General features: G+C 32.2%; 3 non-coding genes across 3 annotated transcripts in view; 1 reads left to right on the top strand and 2 right to left on the bottom strand.

The window, feature by feature from the left end:
* Nucleotides 1–1731: 1731 nt before the first annotated feature.
* On the bottom strand, nt 1732–1811 carry TRNAL-UAG (transfer RNA leucine (anticodon UAG)). The gene has a single exon. It is a non-coding gene; the product is annotated as a tRNA-Leu (tRNA).
* A 6277-nt stretch (nt 1812–8088) lies between these two features.
* Nucleotides 8089–8160, top strand: TRNAN-GUU (transfer RNA asparagine (anticodon GUU)). The gene has a single exon. It is a non-coding gene; the product is annotated as a tRNA-Asn (tRNA).
* A 273-nt stretch (nt 8161–8433) lies between these two features.
* The window catches only part of TRNAR-ACG (transfer RNA arginine (anticodon ACG)), a 74-nt gene continuing 69 nt past the window's right edge, over nt 8434–8438 (bottom strand). The window contains exon 1 of the tRNA in view: nt 8434–8438. This exon is cut by the window's right edge and continues 69 nt beyond it. This is a non-coding gene — a tRNA (tRNA-Arg).

The following is an 8438-nucleotide window of genomic DNA, read 5'->3' as shown; positions in this document are numbered from 1 at the left end:
TATCCCATGGATTTATTGGTGCTACACTTTTTTTCTTGGCAGGAACCGCTTCTGATAGAATGCGTCTTGTTTATCTCGAAGAACTGGGGGGAATATCTATCCCAATGCCTAAAATTTTTACCATGTTTAGTAGCTTTTCAATGGCTTCTCTTGCCTTACCAGGAATGAGTGGTTTTGTCGCAGAATTAGTAGTATTTTTTGGACTAATTACTAGTCCAAAATTTCTGTTAATGCCAAAAACACTAATTACTTTTGTAATGGCAATTGGAATGATATTAACTCCTATTTATTTATTATCTATGTTACGCCAGATGTTCTATGGATACAAGCTATTTAATGTTCCAAACGCAAATTTTGTGGATTCTGGACCACGAGAACTCTTTATTTTAATCTGTATCTTTTTACCAGTAATAGGAATTGGTATTTATCCAGATTTTGTTCTCTCCCTATCCGTTGACAGGGTAGAGGCTCTCTTATCCAATTATTATCCTAAATAGGTTTGCTTTTTTTTTACTCGTCTGCTCTATTAATGCAGAAATAAGTAAAAAAGTATATAATGCAGAAATAAGTAAAAAAGTATAATTAGATCTATCTCGAATTTTTGAGAACCCTTTGATAAGGCGTTCAAGGGGTTCTCAAATAAAACATAAAAGTAAAAACCTTCATTTCATGAAGGTTTTATTTTATGTAATCATTTAGGTGTTAATGTAAACGAACCATAACTATGTAAGCCTATTCCTAATAGATTTATACCAAAATAACAAATCCAAATTATAAGAAATCCTATCAAAGCTATAAGTGCAGAATTCGTACCCTTCCAATTTGGATTTGTTCTACTATGTAAATAAATTGCGAATATGGTCCAAGTAATAAATGCCCAAGTTTCCTTAGGATCCCAATTCCAATAGGATCCCCAGGCCTCATTAGCCCATACTGCTCCACAAAGAATACCTACGGTTAAAAGGGTAAATCCTAGGCTAATGACACGATAACTCCAAGAATCCAAACGCTCCGTTAATTGATATTTGTAATAATTTGGAAATGAAGGGACAGAGGTTCTTTTTAAAGCACTTCTTTTTGCATAAAAATATTTAATATCACTAAAGAAAAATGTTTTATTTAAAACATTTTTTTTCTTTTTAGAAAAGAAATGGAAATTATTTCGAAATCTAATGATTAGAATAGCGGCAGATAATAAGGATCCGCACAAAAGAGTTGCATAGCTTAATAACATCATACTGACATGCATCATTAACCACTGAGATTGTAGAGCAGGTACTAGTATCGTGGATTGATGCATTTCAGTTAAAAGACCCGATGTGGCAAAGCCTTGCGTTAAAATAGTACTTGGCGTAGTTATTGTGCTTAAATCATTTTTAGAGTTCTGTATTTTAGGAATGGTATGAAGAATATACAGGGCCCATGAAAGGAAGATCAATGACTCATATAAATTACTTAATGGAAAATGTCCCGAGGAAGCCCAACGAGAAACTAAGAATCCTGTTATAGAGAAAAAAGTAACTATCATTCCTTTTTCTGACGAATCGCGTAATCCTCCAAGTTCACGAACTAATAAGGTTATAAAATGAATCGTAATCACAATTGAAATCGTTGAGAAAGAGATATGAGTTAGTATATGTTCTAAAGTTGCAAATAGCATAAGGGGAAGGTCCCATTACAAAATTGTAAATTTCGAATTGATTTCTAATCTATTGTATTCTTTTTCAAGAATGCCGCCACTCGGATTCGAACCGAGATGCTTGAGCACTGCTTCCTAAGAGCAGCGTGTCTACCAATTTCACCATGGCGGCTAACTTCAAATAATAGGTAACTTAAAAGAATAATAGCTATTATCTTGGGAATCGTCGATATTGGGAAAGTCCATAAAATTTAGGAACATTAGAGTTTTCATTAAAATAGACTTCGTTTGGTAGTATCGTTTCCATTTTTTTTTTTTACAATAAACTCTTGCTTTGCCCAATAGAAACACAAACACTGCTTGAAAGAGTTGGAACTTCTTTTTTCTAACTTGCAATTATAGAACTAATTTTTTCTAATTAATTTCCCCTTTACATTTTGAAAATTCTTTCAATACAATGAAAAAAATCCAAAAGGGTTTCTATTTAATGATGAAATTAAAATAAAATGGATAAATAGAAAAGGCTTTTTGGATTTTTTAAAAATTTCTAGAATGAAAGTCTTTATGCTCTTATTAATAAGATTTACTAACCTTATGATTTTGGAGAAGATAGGTGGAAGTTGTAAGTCCTATTGTAAGAATACTCCACTTTTCATAATTTTCCTAATAGAATATGAGGATTCTATTAGGAAAATTATGAAAAGTTCATTGATAGGAAAAGAATACTTAGCACACAGTATACCAAACAAAACTTTTTTTTTCTTGTATATATAAGATAAGAGGGGTTTTTTGTTCTAAGAATATTGTACCGAGTAATTCGACACATAAAAGTACATTCAAAGAAGAATCCAAATTATTAAATAATTGGAATTCTTTTTTGATAAGTCAATTCATATTATTCCAAAATCTTATTATTTGTTTGTTGCCCAGAAAAACCCTTTGGTTTTGGATGCTCATTACCGCTCGAAAATGATCTTGATTTTACTAAAGAATAAGATTGTACTATGGAAAAATAAGTCTTTTTCTTCCAAATATTTTTACGAATACGCTTTTTTGACATTGAAGTACGTTTTTTTGGAACTGCCATTCAAAAAGGAAATTACTTTTTTCTAGTTGTATGTGAAAGACATCTATTGCTGCAAATCAATCCTTCTTTCTTCTTTTTATTAGTATTTATACTTAGATACTGAAAGATACTTAAATTTTGAATTATTTTTTACTTCATTTTGTCTAATGCGGATAAGACAACAAGAATTTTTTAACATTTTTTCTTTATATATTTTATACTTTTTTTTTAATAATATAGAATATATAGAAGGGTTTCTCATTTAAATCTATTTATATCTATTTATATATCAAGTATACTCCATATATAGATATATGGTATGGAAGCCTATCCCCCATATAAGATAAGACGGGGGGATAAAAAGAAGGGAAAATGAAAATAGTTAATTAAGTTCAGAATGGTATTCCATAAAGGAAAGGAATTCCAATCAAAACAAAAAATACTGAGTCTCTTAAACAAGACATTCTAAAACTTAGGTAATTTATAGTCATTAGAATTTTAGTTCTATATGAAGTAAGGACTATTCGATAATTTCTTATAAACATAGGTTTTCATTGGAATTCACTCAATCAGTTAATTATGGAACAAGAGAGCTGTTTCATCTTTGTTTTAAAGAAATATAAAAATGAATTATGAATAGAAAGTAAAATGATTCCACTTTTTTTTTTTTATTTTTATAAATATCTTTATTTAGTTAATAAAATAACTTCGTTACCTAGTTATTTTATTAACTTTTTTAATTTAACCAACTAAACCCATTCTTAATTTTTAATTATTTCAATGAGATAAATTTTGGAAAAATTAAGAATTTCAGTATTTTTTCTTATTCTTTTTATTTATTCTTTCAGAAAGAGATAAGAATTGGTTTGGTGAATCGGAAACAATTTTATAGAAAAATTGAAGTAAAAATTGAAGTAAAAATTGCAATTTCTTTTCTTATGGAACATACATATCAATATGCATGGGTAATCCCTCTTCTCCCACTTCCAGTTATTATGTCAATGGGATTTGGCCTTATTCTTATTCCGACAGCAACAAAAAATCTTCGTCGCATATGGGCTTTTCCTAGTGTTTTACTCTTAAGTATAGCTATGGTATTCTCAGTTCAACTGTCTATTCAACAAATAAATGGAAGTTCGATCTATCAATATCTATGGTCTTGGACCGTCAATAATGATTTTTCTTTAGAATTTGGATACTTGATTGACCCACTTACTTCTATTATGTTAATACTAATTACTACTGTAGGAATCCTGGTTCTTATTTATAGTGATGGTTATATGTCTCACGATGAAGGATATTTGAGATTTTTTGTTTATATAAGTTTTTTCAATACTTCCATGTTGGGATTGGTTACTAGCTCCAATTTGATACAAATTTATTTTTTTTGGGAACTCGTGGGAATGTGTTCTTATTTATTGATAGGCTTTTGGTTTACACGACCAATCGCAGCGAGTGCTTGTCAAAAAGCTTTTGTAACTAATCGTGTAGGGGATTTTGGTCTATTATTAGGAATTTTAGGTTTTTTTTGGATAACAGGTAGTTTAGAGTTTAGGGATTTGTTCAAAATAGCTAATAACTGGATTCCTAATAATGGAATTAACTCTTTACTTACTACTTTGTGTGCTTTTTTATTATTCCTTGGTGCAGTTGCGAAATCCGCACAATTCCCTCTTCACGTATGGTTACCCGATGCTATGGAAGGGCCCACTCCTATTTCGGCTCTTATACACGCAGCAACTATGGTTGCTGCGGGAATTTTTCTTCTAGCTCGACTTCTTCCTCTTTTCATATCTTTACCTTTGATAATGAGTTTTATTTCTTTAGTAGGTACAATAACACTATTCTTAGGAGCTACTTTAGCTCTTGCTCAGAGAGATATTAAAAGAAGCTTAGCCTATTCTACAATGTCTCAATTGGGTTATATGATGTTAGCTCTAGGTATAGGTTCTTATCAAGCTGCTTTATTCCATTTGATCACTCATGCTTATTCAAAAGCTTTATTGTTCTTGGGATCCGGATCCGTTATTCATTCAATGGAACCTCTTGTTGGATATTCACCAGATAAAAGTCAAAATATGGTTCTTATGGGCGGTTTAAGAAAATACATTCCAATCACAAGAACTACTTTTTTATGGGGTACACTTTCTCTTTGTGGTATTCCACCTCTTGCTTGCTTCTGGTCCAAAGATGAAATCCTTAGTAATAGTTGGTTGTATTCGCCCTTTTTTGGAATAATAGCCTCCTTTACTGCAGGATTAACTGCCTTTTATATGTTTCGGATATATTTACTTACATTTGATGGGTATTTGCGTGTTCATTTTCAAAATTACAGTAGCACTAAAGAGAGTTCCTTGTATTCAATATCCTTATGGGGAAAAAGGATACCCAAAGGAGTGAATAGGGATTTCGTTTTATCAACAACGAAGAGTGGAGTTTCTTTTTTTTCACAAAATATACCAAAAATTCAAGGTAATACAAGAAATAGGATAGGATCCTTTACTACGTCTTTTGGGGCTAAAAAAACTTTTGCCTATCCGCATGAAACGGGAAATACTATGTTATTTCCTCTTCTTATATTACTACTTTTCACTTTGTTCATTGGATTCATAGGAATCTCTTTTGATAATGGAGGAATTGGTAATGGAATAGCAGAGTTAACCATATTATCAAAGTGGTTAACTCCCTCAATAAACTTTACCCAGGAAAGTTCTAATTCTTTTGTAAATTCATATGAATTTATTACTAATGCAATTTCTTCTGTAAGTCTAGCTATCTTTGGTTTATTCATAGCATATATCTTCTATGGATCCGCTTATTCTTTTTTTCAGAATTTGGATTTAATAAACTCTTTTTACAAAGGAAATCCTAAAAAAGAATTTTTAGATCAAGTAAAAAAAAATATATACAGTTGGTCATATAATCGTGGTTATATAGATATTTTCTATACTAGGGTCTTTACCCTCGGTATAAGAGGGTTAACCGAACTCACGGAGTTTTTTGATAAGGGTGTTATTGATGGAATTACCAATGGAGTGGGTCTTGCTAGTTTTTGTATAGGAGAGGAAATTAAATATGTAGGGGGAGGTCGAATCTCGTCTTATTTATTCTTTTTTTTATGTTATGTATCTGTGTTTTTATTCTTTTTTCTTTCTTAAGTTAAGGAATTTACAACAAGTCTCTTGCAAAAATAACTATCCTATCCCCTTTCTACAATCTCTCTATATCCTTGTTACATAAGGTAAGTATTGTATAATAGTTCGGTTTTCCGCGATTTTTTCCATTCCTCTGTGTAAATACCCTAATATGGGTTCACAATCAATAACATCCTCACCATCGAGAGTAACGATCAGTCGAAGAACACCATGCATTGATGGGTGTTGAGGGCCCATATTGACTATCATGAGATCTTTTCTTGTAAGCGGTAGACTCATATCCTTTCTTCCTTAATTCATTATTCCATGAAAATGGATTATTCCATGAATTCCTCAAAGCGAGGCTCATCAAAATGAAAAATCTAAGACTACTATAAGACTACTAAAAAAATAATAAAACAAGAAAAAAATTTGAACGATTAAATTACTGCTCCCGAATATTCAACTGACCGATTAATTTCTTATAACGTACTCTATTTTTCTTTGCCAAATAAGCCAGCAAACGTCGACGTTTTCCCAAAAGTCTTCGTAGACCTCTTTCCGATGAAAAATCTTTTTTGTGTAATTCCAAATGTGAAGCAAGTCTCCGTATCTTATTGGTGAAACTGAATACTTGAAATTCAACAGAACCCCTGTTTTCTTCTTTTTCTTCTTTAACCATAAATCCAAAAATTTTTCTACCTCCTTTCTTTTTCATGTATTTTTCTGATCAGGAAAAATACAAAATTATGTCAGTTATTTTGAAGTTATTCTAATCTCGTACACACACAAATTTGCAATTATTCATCTACTACTGGAATTTGGATTTATTTTATCGATGCAAATTGGATTTGGATAGAAGGGTACATTCTTTCTAATATTTTAGATAGAAGAAATGTTTCTTCTATCTAAAATATTAGAAAGAATTTTGCTGATTTATTTATTGCTATATGCAATTTATGGAATTGATACACCATTTAATTGATATCATTTAGCAAAATGAAACACAGCATATGCATCCATCTTTTGGCTCGAGAATTTCACGGGATAGAGATATGGTATAAGAAATAGACTATTAAGTAACTCTAAATGAATTGTGGATACATCTGTATCCTTAACATACTGAAACGATTGTCATTATTCGTATCAAACCAATAGCGATTCATACAAGCTAAATCTTCTAATCAATGGTGGGCCAATAATGAATTTTTTTGCATATGTATTAAGACGCTTGGCCTGATTTCGAAATTGTCCAGAGTTTTATATGTTGTTTTCATTGCAAAATGATGGGTCTCCTTCCATAACTTTCCAATTACGAGTACGAGAATTGAAAGACATGAAAATTCTCAATTCTCTACGGCGTCTAGTAGATAGAAACAAGAAAATCAGAAGAATCTTTCTCTCTATTCACTATCATTCCGCGTCTTCGACTTCTATTAGTTTCTTTTCTTCTTTAATGCAATAGCTATAGTTTGATATAAGAATCCATTTCTCAAAGTAATGGAAACCATTCTCTTATAGGAAATGGTTCGAAAATCGCTATTCCACCTTTTAGGTATCGTGAAAAGTGATACCTGTGAAGATCGTGCATTTCAGTCAAATTCAGATCCGTTTTTCGAGTCCATGATATAATATAACCAAATTGGATAGATCTTCCACCTGTTTAGCTAAGAAAGAATAGATACAGAGGTGGATAATAGATCGATATGAAGATCATGAGCTGCCCCATAATGAAATCGCCAGTAGTCGCGAATATCTCCTTCTTCCCTAATCCAAGATTGGAGAAAGAAGATCTAAGAGGGACCTATGGAGAATGTAGTCAGAAATCCATAATAGAGTCCGACCACAACGACCGAATTAATTATCCTCATCGAGAAACTTAGACTACTAAATAGAAAAGATTTGAAAATCATGGCATGGGTCTCCTTTTTTTCTTTCTTTAGAGTTTTCTATATGCACAATTTCTCGATGTTTCGATGAGAATTTCTTGACTTTCCATATATAGAAAGAGATAGACTATAAATGACATCTCTTATGTCAATAAGACCAAAGGGATGGATATTAAATGATAGGAAGTGCTAGGAAGTGAAATAGAATGAAATAGAGCCACTTTGGGCTTCCCTATGAAATGAGGCATGGAACGGAGCCACTACGAAGAAATTATGGGAGTTACGAAAGAAGCTTCGGACTCATATTGTTCATGGGTTGAGAGCGGGAGTTGAACTCTAGGAGGTCGAATCCCCCCTTGTTCCTCAGTAGCTCAGTGGTAGAGCGGTCGGCTGTTAACTGACTGGTCGTAGGTTCGAATCCTACTTGGGGAGATTTTATTCATTCTTTAATGTAAGAATTTTAATGTAAGAATAAAGAATTGAATTAAAGGGCTTGCTTTGACCCTTAGGAGTAGGTAACCCGTTCGCTATCCTTGTTTCTATTTCTATTGCATTCTATCTCATCGTATCACATTCTGTTCTACGATTCCACTTCGACAAAAGGAAAGAGCATACCTAAGTTCAATAGCTTTACGTCCGCTATCCCGATCATGATTTTCCTACCCTCAGGGGGAAAGTAAAGGCCCTTCCCCCTTTGGAAGGCTGTGGGC

The sequence above is a fragment of the Triticum urartu genome, unplaced genomic scaffold, assembly GCF_056163025.1.
Source record: "Triticum urartu cultivar PI428250 unplaced genomic scaffold, HENAU_Tu73 scaffold63, whole genome shotgun sequence".
NCBI lineage: Eukaryota > Viridiplantae > Streptophyta > Magnoliopsida > Poales > Poaceae > Triticum > Triticum urartu.
Note: the sequence above shows the minus strand (reverse complement) of the source record. Positions and strands in the feature narration are given on the sequence as shown.